At 37.7% G+C, this 19813-nt stretch overlaps 1 pseudogene; it reads right to left on the minus strand.

Annotated features, from left to right (window-relative positions):
* The window catches only part of LOC106558580, a 52770-nt pseudogene that overhangs the window by 31178 nt on the left and 1779 nt on the right, over positions 1–19813 (minus strand).

Raw genomic sequence — 19813 nt, forward strand, 5'->3', positions numbered from 1 at the left:
ATGTAGGGGCTGGAGAGAGTTCACCAATTGGCTAAGATGGAGGTAACTGATAAAGATACGGTTGGAATTATGAGTGAAAGCCATATTTCCCAGAGCCTTCAATGACAAGAAAGGTAATTAATGGTATTTTAAAAAGAGGGATGTGTAATTAAGCTGTTATTCTAGGGAGTTTTAAGTGTGAATCAGATAACAAGGTGTGTAGCCAGGGCTAAAAGCAGAGATACTAACACAAAGTTTATTGAAAGGAAAAGCAAAAGCCACAAGAGTAGAACAGGAAAGATAAGAAATCAGTGGGATGCATGATCATAGGGGCAAACAGGCTAAAGAAATAAAATAAGCTCATAGAAAAAGAATGACTAAACCATCATAAACATAATTCTGGAGAAGAAGCCAGGCTGAAGTGGAAAGGGGAAGTTTGGTTTGTAGTTCTTTTGAGTCTAATGCAAAAACACAGCAGAAAGGAAAACTAGGGCTTGTGCTTTAAACAGAAAACATGCTGGAATAGCAATTTTCAAATCATGTTCATAGAAATAATAGCTTTAAGCTGTGATACTTTCTGAGGGAAGGCACAGACACACAGAGGACTGACCAGAAAAAGAGAGTCATTAGGAGTTAAGATGTAAGAGAGGTAAGATGATGCAAGAATAAGCAGATCTCTGTGATTCAGTCATTGTGAGCAGGCCTGTAAATCTCCTCCTTGCTTTGTGACATGTGACAGTAGGATGTGGGCAGTTCTTTTATCTTTTAGGGTATCTGTGTGGTGATAACAACTCCTGCCCAGCTCTCAATCCCTGGCTTCTTCATTATTTTTGCCAGATGTTGCTACTGTCATGTGCTAATCAGGAAGAGATATTCCTGTGGGGAGGTTTCATCAGTTCTCTGAAGGCTTTGCCCCATGACTTGCACATGTCACTTCATCAGCCCCTTCCACTGTATCCAGAGGAGGGGTTTATAAGGATAAAGACACAAAATGAGTTGTGGGTATTAACCTTAAAAATAAAGCTATCAGTTATTATACCAGTAAAAATGGACTTATTCAGGAACAACAGAGAATTATAACCCAGGACAAGCAAGCTACAGCAAAACCGTAAGCAAGTTCACAGAACACAGGAGAAGAATGCTCTTTTATAGAGGAAGGAGGTATTAGGAAGGAGTGTTATAAACAAAAGGCTACTGGAGTCAACGAGGAGTTCAAAGTGTTGTGCCTTTTCATTGGCTGAGTTGTGACAGATTGTCATTGGCTGGGCTATAGCCACCCGGAGAAAAATCCTTCTTCCCTCTGCTGGGATAGTAAAGTATAGGCTGTTCCTGGTGGGAATGCAGGTTACCTCTCTTCCTGTTTGGTCTGCTTTTGACTGGGAAGGGAGAGCATGAAACTCCCCTTTCTGGCCTCCTGACTCCATTTTGAATAAAGCTTCTTTTTATTAATTTTTACACAAAGAATCACAACTTTGATGATATTTTATGTACTCATCAACCTAGCTCAAGCTCTTTAATGTAAACAATATTTTACCACAGTAAGTACACATGTCCCAAATTCCTCTGGGAAAGGGATATGGCCACAAAGCACTGAAGGAAGAAGGGAGAGAGGGACCACCTGCATCCAGTGCATTTACCCTTTACCATGACTTAGGGCACCTCAGCAAATCGCTCAATCTCTCTGCAGTTCAGTTTCCTAATTGATTAAGGTATAAAACTTACACAGGGTTATTATGGGACTAAATAAATCACTACACATGAAGTCTTCAGAACAGGGAGGCACTCCAAAGGATGTATGTAAGTGCAGTATTCCACAGCAATAGTTATGTAGCTAGAAACTCTACATTTAGTGCTACAAAATCCCTGCAAAGGAGGTATATTCTGCACATGTCAGGAAGAATTCTACTGAGTGGTCATGTGTCTGTACCCACCCAAAACTATAAACTCCAAGACCAGGGACCATGATACTTTTATAAATTGTTGTATTCCTAAAACCTAGTCCATAGAACATCACAATAAAAAGATATTTGTTGAATGTATGCTAGTGGGTGGATATATGGATGGATGGATGGATGGATGGATGGATGGATGGATGGATGGATGAAGAAATGGATGGAGGGACAGAGTAAGTAAAGGAGAGGCAGAGAGAGAATTATGCAAAGAAATGGATGGAAAGAAGGAACAGAGGGAGAAAGAGAGAGGGGGAGGAAAGAACAGAAGGACAATGTTGTAAGTTTATCCCTTAAAACATGTGGCAGATGTCACTGGGGTTGATTACCTTTTATTGTAAAATGTGTTTTGCAGAAGGGTTTTATGATTAGATTTGTCCCGTAATCTGCCCTAATTTTCAGTTGAAATATAACTGCTTTTTGCTTTAGTAGCCTGTACATTCTCTCCCCTTCAGCCAGTTTAAATTCAGCACTCAATGCAACTTGAGCCTTCAGGCATTTCTCCTCCCTGTTCCCTTCAGACAGAACACCTCCATATTGCCTACATTTCCTTACTGATAAGCTATTTGATTGGCTGACTCTGCATTCCAATTTGATTTTCATTGGCATTTCAGCTGGCCATTTCCAGGGAACACTCAACAGCATAGGATTAGGGGACAGTTTGCCTTTCATCTTCTTGTAAATTCTTGTTTAATGGCTTCCAATAACATTTTGCTTCATAATTATTGTTACACTTTCCTGAATGTAGTTTTCCACAATTGAGTTCAAATGGTTTGCTTTTTCAATTGACAAATTATAGCAGATAAGAGCCACCAATTACTGCATGAACATTTAAGAAGCTAGAAGGATTTACCCAACTGCCTTCTTGTTGTGCTTGATTTGGAATTTTATTGACTCCGTTTGTATACTGCCATAACAGAACCACCTTTACTGCATGTTTCAGAAGTCAAAATTTACCTGCCTCTGGTCACTTTCTCTATTAACATCGGTAAAAGCTGGGATTCCCTGGGTGGCTCAGCGGTTTAGCGCCTTCCTTGGGCCCAAGGCGTGATCCTGGAGTCCCGGGATCGAGTTCCACATGGGGCTCCCTGCATGGAGCCTGCTTCTCCCTCTGCCTGTGTCTCTTCCTCTCCCCTTCTGTGTGTCTCTCATGAATAAATAATAAAATCTTTAAAAAGAGAAACATTGGTAAAAGCTGAGGCCACTCATGTCTCGAGATTCTACAGAAAAATGGCAAGGATTAGTTGAGCAGTGAAGCCTCTCAGCCAGAAGACAGAATGGCTAGACCTGACCTTGGCAAGTTTTCCAACCTTCAATTCTCCACTTCCCCATGTGAAAAATGTGCAAAATGTGCATAGGGATTCCCAGCCACCTGGATATATGAGAACTGAATGGAATGGTACATCTGGGGACAGCACCCATGAGGCAGGGGAAGTTGAACCTGAATCTGAGCCACTCTTTCTCGGAAGCCCTATTTACTTCAGCCTTTCTGAATCTGAGCCCTATTTACTCTGGAATTGTCCACAAAAAGCTTCACTTTGTTTAGGTAACCATCAAAAAAGGAAAGTGTAAAGCAGGCATTCATGAATTAAATCATTGATTTGTCAACCACTGCCCAGTCTTACAGTGATTATTTTTAAAAACAAAAAAATTCAGAAAAGCCAGCAGTTGCATCAAAGAACTGAAAGGAGGTATAAGAATTTAAACCTTGAGCTCCAGGGCAAACTCCAAGTGTGAATGTGTGAGTGTGCCTGGTGCTTGGCACCAGTGCCATGAGCTGTCATAGCTGAAACTGAGTCATTATATCAATCAAATATACTGCTCAGTGCAGTTGCTGTGTATGCCCCATAGGAATTACTAATTTAAAATATTTGAAATCCAATGAAAGCACTTAGTAAAACCACATGGAAACAATTGCTTTTATTTGAAAAGCATTTCAGCATCTTCAGTGCCTCCTCTGCTCATTACAGAGCCTCAGCTTTGTCACCATGAAAATCAATCACCTCTGTACTAAAGATGCTGTCATTATGGTCATCAATAAACATACATAAGGTATCGACTGGGTTCTTTATGCTTCTGATAACAATTATTATATGTTGATGGGAGAAGGGGATTTTTTAAAGTCCTGATAATTGAATACCAAATAACATAGCATTTACTGCAAATGACTTTGGAATATCTGATGATGTCATATGTGATTCCTGAAATATTTTAATCATATATTCATCACAGTGGTACAATTAACTTACAAACAACCAAGATATTCCAAGCACTCCAGGAGTGGAGCGGGGTGGAGTAGAAGCTATGCCAGGATACAATGTATAGTTTACTTGTTCCCCCATCAAACACACTGGACATTTATTGCAGACCTACTCAGTGCCAAGCACAAAGGATTCACTCATGAGCAAAGACAGGTGTGGTCCTTGTCCTCAAAGAGGCTTCAGACTAGTGAAGGAGCAGCAGCCAGCTAATGTGACATTATCACACTAGTTAGTTAGCTGTCATCCAAACAACCACTGGGGACTTGGGAGAATGAGTGATGGAGGGATCTGACTTGGCCTGATTGATCACAACTGAGTTAAGATACAATTGATAAGACTTAACTACCTGGAAGGGGAGTTTTGGTCCAGAAGGAACAGCAGGGTGAGGAGGGAACACAGTTCATCAGTACATGGAAGGAGGCCAGTGTGGCTGGAGTTCAGAAAGAGAAAGAGTGGTAAGTGAGAGGCCAAGCAGGTGTGCCCAAGGTACAATGGCAGGAAAGGGGACATGATCAGATCTGCTTTTCTGGTCTTCTGTCAGTCCTTGAAGAAAATAGACTGAGGAGAGAAAGAGTGGGTGCTAGACCACTCCACAGACTCTATCAACACAAAGACAAGACTTAAACCAAGGTCACAGAGCCCATGAAAATGGTAGCTGGCTGGAGAGTGTGCAAGCTTTCATAAAGTAAGCCAACAGACAAAAGAATATATGACAAAAAGGAGCAATGGCAACATAACACCTTGAAGCCCAACTTAAGAGGTGGGTTGTACATGCCAGCAAGAAAGGCCACAGAATCCTCTCCCCAAGAAGCAGGGAAATGTATTCTTCCCTCCTGACCTCCAAGGGCTGGATAACCTGACACGCATTCATTGAGTCCAATTCTGCAGCAATGCTACCCCTCATTGTGTAAGGTGCAAGCTCATGACTAGAGGCCGAGGATGATGGATAAGAAGAATTGCAGCTCAGCACTAGTTTCTCAGCCGTATTTTCGAGATGATAGAGACACCAAGTTAAAAAGTGCCAAAGACCAGGCATCTCTGGTCTTTAGTTCTTCCTTCAAATGACAGCCCACATACCTGAATACCCATTGAAGTACCATGAGACATTGAACAGAAAGTGACCTCATTTCTGAAGATAGTTGTAGAATCAAATCAGTGCCATTTCTGTAAACCAAAAATTATTTTATTTTGTCTAGGCTGATAACAAGTTCTGCTTGACTTGAGCTATCAATGTGGTACCAGAGATCATCCAGAGAACTTCTACTGCTTTTAAAGCTCAAGATCTATAAGAGTCAAAACCAAAGAAACATCAAGGAAACAACTGCACACTGATACCAGGCCAACCTCAAACCAAATGTCTCATGCAGCCATCACCATTCCAAGGAAGTATAAAATGCTCAGAGAACTAAAAGGTTCCTTAGAATGAGATCCAGGAGCAAAGCTGTTCAAGTCAATCTCTTGCTAATGTGAAAAACTGGGTGAATCTTCTTTTATTACAAACCCGAGTTTATTTTGATTAAGGCAGAAACATTCCAATAATCTTTTTTTTTTTTTTTGGCATGAGTCAACTCACTATACAACCCACCATGATTTTCTGAAACTGCTCTTCAAAATTTGATCATCATAAAATGGCTTACTGAAAATCTAATGGGAGAAATACATTTACATGCGACAGTGACCTAGTTTTGAAATAGTACAATGTCATCAATAACTTCAGTTATTTACAGAGCACTCATTTATGAAGATGAATGAGTCACCTGATTTCATGCCCCTGAATCGTGCCTTACAATGATTTACTGGCATACCCCCACCCCATTGCTTCATTCATTGCCTTAGTTGGCAGTAGTCTGAAGCTTTTCCCATGGCCCAGGCTGCTGGACATGAGGTGGTCATGCCCCTGGGAGAACCAACTTAGCCAGCTCAAGACATAAGGATGTTAAATTTTTAGCTTTTAAGCTTTAGAAATAATAAGAAACCCCAGGGGCATACGAATATAGAAAGGTTTTAGGTTGTTTTTTTTTTAATTATTTTATTTTTTTCATTTTTATTTTATTTATGATAGTCACAGAGAGAGAGAGAGAGGCAGAGACACAGGCAGAGGGAGAAGCAGGCTCCATGCACCGGGAGCCCGATGTGGGATTCGATCCCGGGTCTCCGGGATCGCGCCCTGGGCCAAAGGCAGGCGCCAAACCGCTGCGCCACCCAGGGATCCCAGGTTTTAGGTTTTGTATATTTACTGAATATACAAAGGATCTTATAAACTGGAAAGAGAGAAAGAAAGGGTTTGTGAAGAAATAAGAGAGTTGAGTAAGGGTTAGCTGTGGAGGGGTTCTTCTACACCAAGACACCCACAGCTCTCCTACCTACACCAGTATCACAATATAAAGCTGTGGAGTTTCTCAGCTCTCTGCAGGGGTGTGGGAAAATGGCAAAAAATTTCCTGCATCACCTGGAGGAACTCAAGTGTGGGGATGACAGCAAAGGTTCTGGAAGGTCCTCCCGTTAAGACCAGGGCACATTGCCTGGAGAGTGTCCTTGACCATGCCCTACAGAAGATGCATTTTATGAATATTCAGGAGGAGTTGGAGGAGTTCTCATGGTGAAAGCATTCATGATGCAGACACAGTGTGCAAGAGAGGCTCACCCCTGCCCCTCAAGCCATAGGAATCTACTACCAATTCTCCATAGAAGAAAGGGAGAAAACTTGAAAACCCAAATTTGATGTATTCTTCTTTTTGAAGGGGGACTCATAAAACAGGAATTTGAAATAGGAATTAAACTGAGCCATGAGAAAATAACCCACATTTTCCTTTTCACACTGAAGTTTGTAATATGAAATCTTATGCCCACCACAGGGGACTCTATGGCAAATAAGCAAGCTCTGCAGATGGCTTGAGAATAGCAAAGACTTACTGTGCAGTCATTATTGGTTGTGAGATTTCTATGTTAACACAACCAAAGATGAAAGAGATAACAAGTAAGAAGGGTTGGGGAGATATGGCACAATTCTTGATATACTACAGCTGTATTCCAAACCTTATTTTCAGTCAAAAATATGTATGCCATTGTTTATTGCAGTAAAACGGGATGAAAATTACTATATTCAACTTTCACTAAACAAGTAACATGTATATTGTGGGTTTCCCCATTGTTTCTTTTTAAGCAATTTACAGAGCATGATTAAGGTTAATAGGAGTTCAGGCCAGTGTGCCACAACTTTGTCGTCCATAGCTGTGTCCAGCTAGCTAGGAGGACCTGATGTGCTTTGCAAATTACTGAACACATTAAGTGCAGGATGGTTGGTGGGATGAAAAGGCTTAGTATCTTCTAAATCCTCTTTTAAAAAAATATTTTATTTATTTATTCATGAGAGACACAGAGAGAGAGAGAGAGAGAGAGGCAGAGACACAGGCAGAGGGAGAAGCAGGCTCCATGCAGGGAGCCCGATGTGGGACTCGATCCCAGGTCTCCAGGATCAGGCCTGGGCTAAAGGTGGTGCTAAACCGCTGAGCCACCTGGGCTGCCCCGATCTTCTAAATCCTCTTTTTAAAACATTTATTTATTTAAGTAAGCTCTGTGCCCAATGTGGGGCTTAAACTCATGACCCCAAGGCCAAGAGTCACATGCTCTACCAACTAAGTCAGCCAGCCATTGTCTTCTAATTTTGGACACCTGTGACCCATGAATGAAGTAGAAGACAGCCCTTCTGAAGCCAGAATAATCTGGTCCTAGTTACTAATAACCCTAGTAACCCCACAAGTGAATGGTGCTACCACTTTTACAGCCAATGCTGAGATCAAATACATACATTTTAAAGACACAGATAATTAAACATGATAAAAATTGTTACATTCTATTTGCATTTCGTATGGGTTTATCTACACTGTCCAACATTATGGTCATTTACCATAGTAAACTTCTTTTTTCAAAAAAAAATAAGATGTTATTTTTATTTATTCATGAGAGACACACAGAGAGGCAGAGACATAGGCAGAGGAAGAAGCAGGCTTCCTGTGGTGAACCTGATGCAGGACTCAATCCTAGGACCCCGGGATAATGACCTACTACAGTATAGTTCTTGAATGTGACTATTTGAAATTGAGATGTGCTATATAAGTGTAAAATGCACACCTGAGTGAGTACAAAAAAAGCTTAAAATATCTCATTAATAGTGTTTTATATTTATTACATGCTGAAATAGTATTTTGGATATATAGAGTTAAATTAAATATATTAATTAATGTTACCTATTTCTTTTGCTAATGGAGTACTTGAAAATTTCATATTGCATACATGGCTTTCATTATCTTTCTTGGATATTGCTGCTCTGTATCATCCATATCCTTAGAAAAATACAAAAGGAACATTATTCTATATATATTATGAATATTTCTGGATGCCATCATATCAGGAAAAGAAATGTGAATATAACTAAATTTAAAATATTTGGCAATTGTTCATAAATGAAATGTACATTTTTTTAGTGTCTACTGTGTGCCAGATACTGCTGGGTGTTTCACATATATAATCTCAAGCTTCATATATCAGACAAGAGACACTATTTAATCAGAGAAGTGAAACCACTAGGAAATAGACATGTATAAAAATAAAATAAGGATCAATGCTAGAAATTGATCTGATGCAACTATGAGAATTGGTTAGATAGTCTCTGAAAGGCTTGTGTCTCTCACCTAAATCTTCAACTTGAAGTTTTCAGAGCAGGCAGATGCTTGCAAAGAGAAGAAAATTAAGGACGAACTGGAACTCACAGGCATGTGTTGAAACTGATAAAAATGAGCCGGACCCATGCCAGCAGTGGGTTAGAGCCTAGAGACTTCTCGTTCCAACTCACAAGAGTCTATTGTGCATATCTCTTCCCAGGTTCACATTCAGTAGCTTGAAATTATCCAAAAAGGATCTATTGGCACCATGCATACTGGCAAACACAGCAAATCAGAGCTTTTTTTTGTTTGTTTGTTTTGTTTTTCAGGAGAGTTGATTTTAAAACACTTCTTTTTTTTTTTTTTTTTTTAAGATTTTATTTATTCAGAGAGTGAGAGAGGCAGGGACACAGGCAGAGGGCGAAGCAGGCTCCATGTAGGAAGCCTGACATGGGACTTGATCCAGCGTTTCTCCAGGATCATGCCCTGGACTGAAGGTGGCGCTAAACCGCTGAGCCATCTGGGCTGCCTTAAAACCCTTCTTAATACACCTCTGTATATCAGTCTCTCACTGCCTCTAATTTTCATGACATAAGTGATGTAGGAGAAGCTGACACCCTTCACTGTTAGCTCCTGACCCAGGAATTGGAGAAGCTAGTGGAAAACCAGCTGCAGGGTTGACTGCTGGTGCACATCAACAAGGAAACAAGCAGTTAAGTGACGTCATGTGTGCCCTTGCTCCAACCTTCCAAGCATAATAGCTTGGAAGTGAATAGCTTGCACATATACACACAACTGTTTCACTTCTGCCCTCCAAATCCATGCAACATGTTTCTTGAGGCCCATTCCAACTGGAAACATACAAAGAGAATTCTGAGGAACATAGTTTGAGCTTAGCTACATTGACACATTACAAATTCACTAAAGTCTAAAACCATCTGAGAGATAAGGAGATACCCATTTTAAAGATAAAGATGTCAGGGAACCTGAGTGGCTCAGTGGTTGAGTATCTGCCTTTGGCTCAGGTTGTGATCCCAGGGCCCTGGAGTCAAGCCCCACATCAGGCTCCTCTCAGGGAGCCTGCTTCTCCCTCTGCCTATGTCTCCGCCTCTTTCTCTGTGTCTTTCATAAATAAATGAATAAAATATATATTTTTTGAAGGTAAGATGTCAAGATCCCAAAAGCTTAAACTACATTTCTCTAGTTGCAGAGCTGGAAAGGCAGAATTTGGACAGGACCATGTGATTCTAATTCTCATGTTTTTCTCACTACCACACACTGGGCACCAAAACAAGGACTTCCTTTAGAATAGGTATATCCTCTCCACAGGGAGTTTCCATTTGAAGGAGGGGAAACTCACCTCATTGAATAGTTATTCCATGCCTGTCCTCGTGCCAAATATTTCACAGTCAAGATCAACTCACTGAATTCTCATAAACCCCAGGAGATGAGAAGATGTTACTTACAGGAGAAGAAGATGAGGTGCTGGTTGGTTATCAAAACTTCAGAAATCTTATAAGAAGGTAGTGGAATACAGAAGGGCCAGAATGCAGACAAAGCCAGAGCACTTTCTGGCCTCAGCCAAATGACCAAGGGGAAAAATAATTGAAGTGTGATACAGTATTTGAAAATGCTTTAAATCTGTCACAAAAATTAGACACCTATAAAGATATATTTCTTCTAATACAGTATGAAATGGCACAGTTCTCCTAAAGACAAGAAATTAAGACCCATCCATATCCAAGGAATCAATCCTTCCTGACTTTACCTCATAGAAGGAGTGAGTTTTAAACAACTGTTTGCTTCTAACCTGATGAGTATGGGAAGAGGATTGTCTAGGTCTTCCAAGTCTCCTCCTCACGAACCAGATCTGCTCACTAAGACCCAGAAAGTTTATCCCCTCTGCAGTCTCCCCCACTTCTTCCCATTTAAGGCCAGGCATAACCCCATCACCAAAATAGGCAGATGGCAGAGATGGGAAATGAGGTCAGGATACCCAGTTGGAGGTGGCTACAAGAGCAGGTAAGTGGCCTGGTAGCCTGAGTGGGCCTTTTTGATTCCAAGGAAAGGGCAATAATTGATTCTTCCTTCAGTTTTATCACTTATGAATCATAAGATTCATCTTATGATTATGGGCATGTGTTTCAGGCATGTCCTTAACTTTGCCTTAGTTCAGTCTTCCCGTATTATTTTTCTAGCTTGTATTGATGATAGTCTATCTAGTTAAGTTTTGTTGGTCCAGAAGGATAAAATATTAGAAAGGAATATTAAGAGCTCTAATGGTTCAGAGGGAAGACATTTCTAAAAATGAGCAGTTTTGTTTCCCAGGAATATGATCACATTTTCTCTCACTTTTCTAATTTACAATGAAAATATTATTTATTTCTGAAGGATATTTGATTATTTCCTTTGCAATAATTTTGTGGGAAATAATTAATTTTACCTATAGATATTTATTTTGATAAATATACATATACACACTCAGAGACAAGTCTAAAACCATCTGAGAGACATATTTCTTATTAAGATGTTTCTTATTAAGAATATAATATATGTCCATAATGTGGTACATTTTAAGTAACATAGAGAACATAAGACTTCTCTCTCTGAAAAGAGCTTCTGCTTTTATAAAAAATTGTATTGCACTCAATTATTTTCATAAATATTAGTAAGAATATTGGTTATCCATTCACATGGCATGAATACTTATATGAAATTTCAACCCGAGAAATATTTGCTTGCAAAGCAGCTACAAGAACACATCTGTTAATGGTAACTCAAAAAGGAGATGTGCCCTTTTAGAGAGAAGAGCCTTTCAATCACTGCTCAGGCACAATGGCATTTAAGAAGTTCATTTTATTCTGTGGTCAATATTAAGCAGAATTACTGAGTTGTAGCTATAAAGAAAGAACTTGTTTTTCAAAGAAATGTGAAATATCCTAGAAATTGGAATTTGACACCCCCTGCTGGATTTTCTGGTTTGTACAATTATTTTAATAATAAAAAAGAAAAACCTAGATGTTATGCACATTAGAAATGTCATCAGTACTTCGGATAGAATCATCTGCTCTCCAACTCACGCTGCAGTAGATAAACCTTATGATTCATTGTGGAAACTAGCATTTTGAAGGCAAAAAACTCTAAATATGCAATTACTGAAGGCATTTTTCCCCTGAGGACATGTGCTTCCATGATACTTAGGAAGTATTTTAAAGCAAGGAAAAAGCTGTTGAAATAAATAAGAAATCTCTTTCTGTGACTTTATTTCAAAACCTGATATACTTCATATGTTAGCCTGACTTCCTTCTTCTGGACCCTTCCAAAAATAGACAAATCTGGTAGATACCCAACCAGTTGTACTACAATTCAATTCTGGCACTAACCACCCAGAATAAGCACAGACCCCACATGTTAAAGGGCATGGTCCCCAACAACACTTACTCTTACTCTAGAGGTCAGGAACACGTGAGGTATTCCCAGGCCACTCATGCTTCTGGCTGACCGGCTATAAATTTCAGAGTTTCTATATCCCCCTCAGGTTTCATAATTTGCTAGAACAAATCGCAAAATTCAGGAAAATGCTATACTTATAATACAGTTTTCTTTGTAAATGGTGCAAATCAGGAGGAACAGTCAAAAGAAAAGATGCATGATAAAGATCAAGGAGAGATGCAGAACTTCTATGCCTTCTATAGATCAGGGCAGCATGTCATTGTCCCACTATATCAGTGTGTTCACCAACCAGGAAGCCCTAATGAGCCTCGTGTTCAGGGTTTCATGTTGGAAGTCTCATTACAGAACCGTGATTGATTAAGCCATTGGCCACTTGTTTGAACTCAACTCCCACACCCACTCCCTTCCCTGGAGGTTCAGTTGGCTCAAAGTTCTAATCTTCTAATTATGTGAATAGTTTTCCTGGACCAAGCCCCCAATCCTGAAGTTACCTACAGGTCAACTCTGACTCACTTCATTGACATGACAGTGAAAGCATAGAAATCCAATGGCTCCTGATTAACAGAGGCTCTTCTATCACTTGAGAAATCACAAGGGTTTTAAAAGCCCTGTGCCAGGAACTGGGACAAAATTAGTTCTTTATTATACAACAAAGACAAAACAGATTCAGTGTTATTTCTCCTTCCCCCTTTTTTTCTCCTTTCCTCTTTTTTTTTCTTAGTCATCTTTTCCCTTTTTTTTAAAAAAAAAAAAAGATTTTATTTATTTATTCTTGAAAGACACAGAGAGAGAGGCAGAGACATAGACAGAGGGAGAAGCAGGCTTCCTGTAAGCAGCCTGATGTGGGACTCAATCCCAGGATCCCAGGATCACAACCTGAGCCAAAGGCAGATGTTCAACCACTGAGCCACCCAGATGCCCATCTTTTCCCTTTATACAAAGAGTTTTAAATAACATTGATGTTGCTTATGCTATGCCATCAAATGGAAAAGTTAATACAAAAATTGTATATGCAATGACAGACATCTCAACTCTGTGTGTGTGTGTTCCAAGTTTTATTTATTTTTTATCTAGATATAATCGAAAGATAGCATTATGTTAGTTTCAGGTATACAACATAATGATTTGACATATGTATATATTGTAAAATAGTAACTTAAGTCTAGTTAACATCCATCACTACACATAGTTGCAAATTATTTTTCTTGTGATAACTTTCAAGATATATTCTCTTAGCAACTTTTAAATATGCAATACAGGGATCCCTGGGTGGCGCAGCGGTTTGGCGCCTGCCTTTGGCCCAGGGCGCGATCCTGGAGACCCGGGATCGAATCCCACGTCGGGCTTCCAGTGCATGGAGCCTGCTTCTCCCTCTGCCTGTGTCTCTGCCTCTCTCTCTCTCTCTCTCTGTGTGTGTGACTATCATAAATAAATACAAATTAAAAAATAAATAAATAAATATGCAATACAGTATTATTAACCTAGTTATCATCTTGTACATTGCATGCCCAGGATATATTTATTTTATAAATGGAAATTTTCACCTTTGACCACCTTCACCCATTTTACTAAACTCCACCCTCATCAACTGTTTTAAAATTCAAAAAAGAAAGGAGAAAGAGACAGAGGGAGAGAAGGGAATGTGCCAAAATTTTAAATGATGGGATTCAGGGAAATTTTTCTACTTATAAACTTCTGTTCTTTCCAAATTAGCTAGGATAAGTATGTATGCCTTTTATAAATAGAATTTAGAAAGAAAGAAAGAAAGAAGAAAAAGAAAAAGAAAGAAAGAAAGAAAAAGAAAGAAAGAAAGAAAGAAAGAAAGAAAGAAAGAAAGAAAGAGAAAGAAAGAAGAAAGAAAGAAAGAAAGAAAGAAAGAAGAAAGAAAGAAAGAAGAAAGAAAGAAAGAAAGAAAGAAAGAAAGAAAGAAAGAAAGAAAGAAAGAAAGAAAGAAAGAAAAAGAAAAAATGTAAGGTCTAAGTATTTAAGTGGGGCAATGCTGTGCAGAGGACATGATTCAGTTCTGTACTATTTGAATGCATAGGAGCCTGAACTGCCTCTGGTGAAGCTGGACCACCACATGACTTCTTCACAGGGTAGTGCACCAATCTCTAATCCATTTCCTCATGAGCTCTAAAACCATCAATAAATTCTACTTCCCAGGAATTTCCACTGCAATGTCCTATAAAATATCTACCTTATCATTTGATTCCATATGGATTTTTTTTGTTTTTTGTTTTTGTTTTTGTTTTTGCATACCCTAAGTCACCCAATGCCACCCATATCAATGATTTCTCAGGTTCAAAATTTCAGATCCCTCTTTTTAAGTTTTTCTCATACCTATTCCAAGACATTGAACAATGGACAGTGTCAAGTACCATCAATTCTGTGGCATTTCTTTCCTGTGTATCTCCTCCTCTTGTGCCTGTTCCCAGTAATGCAGACCTTCTTTCCTTTCACCAAGACAATCACAATAAACTTCGGCTTGACTGCAATGTCCAGTTTCTGCTCCTACAATCACTGTTGCCAATTGCAGGAGGACTATTCATCTTCAGTCAGAGCTCTGATTGAGACAACACTTATTAAGACTGATGTCCCTTCTCTAAATAACCAAGGCTAGCTGTTGTCCAAAGGCAACCTTCACTTTTGCATTAATGCCTATTATCTCTATTCCTTGGCTGGTCCATCCCATATCGAGGAACTGTCTCTTCTCTGCAAACATAGGTCTATTTTCCAGGTCCATTATTCTTATTATTCATTCTCTTTTCTACCTATATACATCACACCCAACTCATGTTGCTACATTTTAATTTTTACTTTAAATGTACTTTATTTGAAGACAAGGTAGAAAATATGGGAAAATATAAACAAGACCTAAAATCCCCATAGTCCCACTATTTAGAGATAACCACTGGTAATATTTTTGGTGTGTTTTCTTCATATTATTAATGAAAATGTGATTTTCAAGACTTATGTATATTTTCCTTAGTGAATATATTTTAATTTACATATATTTTCCTTTAATGGTAGAGGAATTGCTTCCAGTTTTAGTTTTTATAAATATTTCACATGAACATGATTTTTCATATATTTGTAGTACTCCTTTGAAATAGATTCCTAAAAGTGGAAATCCTCTACAAAGGTTATGGAGTCCCTCAAGACTTGCAAAACATGATGCAGTGTTGCCTTTCAGAGAGTATTATACTGAAGATTATAAGTTTTTTCCTAATCATTGCTGAGTTGTCAAGCCAAAAAAATGTTATTTCATTTTATTTTGCATTTAGTTATCAATGAAGTTGAACATTTTTGCGTTAAGTCTTGCCATTTTGATGTCTTATGCTTGGTCACTTAGGAAATTTCTTATTATAATGTGTATTAATTTTTAAGAACCCATTGTATATCAGGATTCAGCAAACTAAAGCCTATGTGCTAAATCTGGCAACCTGCCTGTTTTTGTATATACCACAAGCTTAAGAATGTTGTTTGCACTATTAAATAATTGAAAATTTCCAATAAATAGAAGAATATCTTGTGACATGTGAAAATCTAATGAAATTTAAATGTTTTATTGAAACATAAAAAATGTTTTATTGAAACAAAGCCACAATTATTTTACATATTGTCTATACTTGCTTTTGTGTTAGAATAGTAGAGTTGAGTAATTGAGACAAAGATCCTCTGTCATGCAAAACCTAAGTATGTTATCCTTTATAGAATCAAGTTGCCACCGCTGGTATATATGAGAGAGAAAAAGTGTGTCAACATTTCTTCACTGTATTCTTATTATTGGCATTTTCCCTTGTATTTTTTCTAACTTCAGAAAGTTTACCTTTTTATGTAGTAAAATAGGTCCATTTTTTTCTTTCTTTAGAAATTTGTCCAGTGTTTTCAGGTTTAAAAAGCATTTGTTTAGGGCACTTGGGTGGCTCAGTGGTTGACCATCTGCCATTGGCTCAGGGCATGATCCCAAGGTCCTGGGATCGAGTCCCACATCAGGCTCCCCAGTGGGAGCCTGCTTCTCCCTCTGCCTATGTCTCTGCCTCTCTCTGTGTGTTTCTCATGAATAAATACATAAAATAAAAATATTTAAAAAGCACTTGTTTATCCAAGAATTGGTTAACTATTAGGCAATACTGTTTTCTATATTTTTAGTATGGTTTGATTTTTTTAAATTGACTTTATTTTATCTGTATTTTTACAATGGTAAAATATATTTTTTTGAGAAAAAATATACTGTTTATTATTCATTTGAAATATCACATGCACTTCTAAATATTAAAATTCTTTAGTTAAAATTTTCAATAGCACTTTATCAATTTGGTGGCAAAGAAACCTACCAAAGACAAATATTTTGAAAATCTTTACAAAAATACATTGCACAAGGTATTATCTTGCATCTTTAAAAACAAAGTAATATTCAAAATATTTCCACCCCAGGCTCAGTCAGTTGGACACTCAACTCTTGATTTTGTCTTAGATCATGATCTCATGGGTCGTGATATCAGGTCCTATGTTGGGCTTTGCACTCAGCGTAGAGTCTAGTTCTCTCCCTCTCGTCTGTCCCTCCCTCTTGCCTTTTTTCTCTCTCTCGCAAATAAATAAATAATAAAAAAGTATTTCCACCCTAACTCCCAAATTTAGTTTTACAGAAGAAATGTTTACCTATATATTTATCCTGTAATATGTGAAATGTCTGTATATATTTATCCAACTTAACTGTGGAGGCATTAGTTCCAATTCTAAAGACAGTGAAAAAGCACTACTTTATGTAGTTTTTGTAATTTGAGAACTGTTGTGAAATATAAAATTCAAAAAAAAATCAGCAACATCATTTTAACTTTTTCTGAAAATACAACATTTATGGTTCACCAAAAGCTGTCTTAATCCATTAAAATTTTTATTTTCATTTTTGTTCCAAATAGTTCATTTGCCCAATAATATCTGTTGATTTTAAATTCTTTTCATATGATTTTCGAAATTCTTAGAACTCAATGCAGGATTCAGGACTATATATTCTGTTCCATTGATTTATCCCTTCATTTCTGAGCCATTAAGGCACTAATGAGACCTAAATTTGGGGGGTGTGCATATAGTTTTTTAATTAATTTTTTGTATACAATGAATTTATTCTTCTAATTTCAGAATCTCCTCCCTCCAAAAAAAAAAAAAAAAAAAGGTTTTATAGCTCTTCTTGTTGCCTTTCCAGTTCACCATTTGTACACTCAAATACTTACTTAGGGAACATAGAGCTACCAATAGAAGTGTCAAGAGAACATAGTTCCTGTCCAAATGAATTCAAAATTTAATGAAGAATATTGACACATAAATTAGAGGGCACCTAACCTAGAATATGGAAATCTAAACAGATACTATGGGCGAATAGCAGTTATATGGGCAAGAAGAGAGGTAGGAAATGTTTTCCAGGGGATTGTAATTGCTGGTACTATGCTATATCATGGAGATGCAAAGATTTCATGTTATTGCCTTTTTACCATAGTCCAAGGCAATGCAATGGGAAAAGGAAAGTCTCTTTAATAATAGTGCTGGAACTCTTGAATATCCACATGAAAAAAGTAATTTAAGGTGAATTATAGGCTTAAATAAGAGATAAATTATAAAATCTTATGGAAAGCAGAATATCTGCTTAACCTTGGGGAATATTTCTAAAACAGGACAAAAATGCACTAACCATTTAAATAAATGATAAGTTGAATGTCATCACAATTTAAATTTTCTGTTCGTCTAGCTGTGGGGGAAGGGGAGGTGGGTGGGGGTTGAGGGTGACTGGGTGACAGGCACTGAGGGGGGCACTTGATGGGATGAGCACTGGGTGTTATTCTATATGTTGGCAAATTGAACACCAATAAAAAATAAATTAAAAAAATAAATAAATTTTCTGTTCGTCCAAAGACACCATTAAAAAAAATTAAAGGACAATCATATACAGGGAGAAAATATGTGCAATATACACATTTGGCAGAGAAAATATATTATTATATCAATAGGATATTATAATTATATATATCCAGAAGCACAAGCAAGGGAGCTTAATATCTTTAGTTATCAGGGATGTGAAAATTAAAAGCATATGAGATATTGCTTCACATATGCTAAAATGGCTAAAATAAAGAAGATTTATAATATCAAATTTTGACAAGAATGTGGAACAAGTGGAACTCTCAAACATGGTTGGTGATACAGTGAGTTTAGAAAATAACAGGTTTTTTTTTTTTTTTTTTTTTTTTTCGATACAGTTAAACATATGCCTGCTCTATGACCTGGTAACTCCATTCTTAGATATTTATCCAAGAGAAATGTATACGTATGTTCACAAAAAGACAGAAAAATATTTATAGCAGATTGATGAGACTGTATCAAAATGACACAGAATCAACCCAAAAGGGCTCTTATTGACAAAGTATTGGATAATTTGAACATCAAAAGAATGAAGAATATAATAAATTGAAATTCAATAAATACATTAAAAAAGTCCTAGGATCCAAAATGACACTGAAAATTAAAAAAAAAAAAAATCCACCAGGCATCATTGTAGTAAAGTGCATAACTCAGTATTCAGAAAACCAACATATAAAGGAAAAGAACCAAGCACGTATCTTACCTTATTATGTTATACAGGCAACCAAACTGTTCATATGGCAAGATTTTCTTTATGAAGAAGTTCAGCTAATAAAGGCCAAGAAAATGGTAGAATTATAAAAAAATATGTATACCATTTTATAACCTAAGAGGATCATGGGACCAGTCTAGGATCATTTGATATGATATTCCTTATGTGAAAGTGGATGTGGAAGGAAAAGAAAGTGGATATGGAGTTACATATATCTAAACACTCTAACTACACTTAAAGTGGGACATCCAGACATATGTTTATCCTGTTCTAATGGAATCGTCAGCACACAGTACCATATCTCACATACCATTAAAGCAAACCACTATGTAGGAAATATGGGGAGAGAGGAACAAGTGAGTCTATACCTCAAGGAATCCATTGGCAAATATATAGGAAATTTTATAGGAAAAATGACACATATGGTTTTACAAATATTATGGGAGGAAAATGAGGGAGAAAATGATATATAATAAAAAAAATTATAGGTTCAACTTCTCCAAAAAGCAAAGCATTTATTTAGGCAAAATGCCTATAAAGGGAAAAAATTGAGAAAAAGAGGAAATGGGAAGAGCCTTCAGATCACAATGCATGTCTTTCCTCTGAAGGAGGGAAGTAAGAAAGGAGGGTTGAGTAGGAAGAATCATAACTGTAGCACACTTATGCCTTCCGAGGTACCAACCAGCTGATGGGAGACTTTGAGCCAGTTGGCCACTGAACGATTTCTTTGCCTATATGAAAGAGGTACAGTCTAATCCCAGCCATGATCCAAAACTGACTGGGAAGAACCCATGAGTATCATGATCTCAGCGCAACTGCACTGGAGAATTCCAAGAGCAGCAGCTGGGACTGAAACTCAATTGTGGTCCCAGAGCAGACGTC

Source organism: Canis lupus, chromosome 3, assembly GCF_011100685.1.
Source record: "Canis lupus familiaris isolate Mischka breed German Shepherd chromosome 3, alternate assembly UU_Cfam_GSD_1.0, whole genome shotgun sequence".
In the NCBI taxonomy this organism is placed as follows: Eukaryota; Metazoa; Chordata; class Mammalia; order Carnivora; family Canidae; genus Canis; species Canis lupus.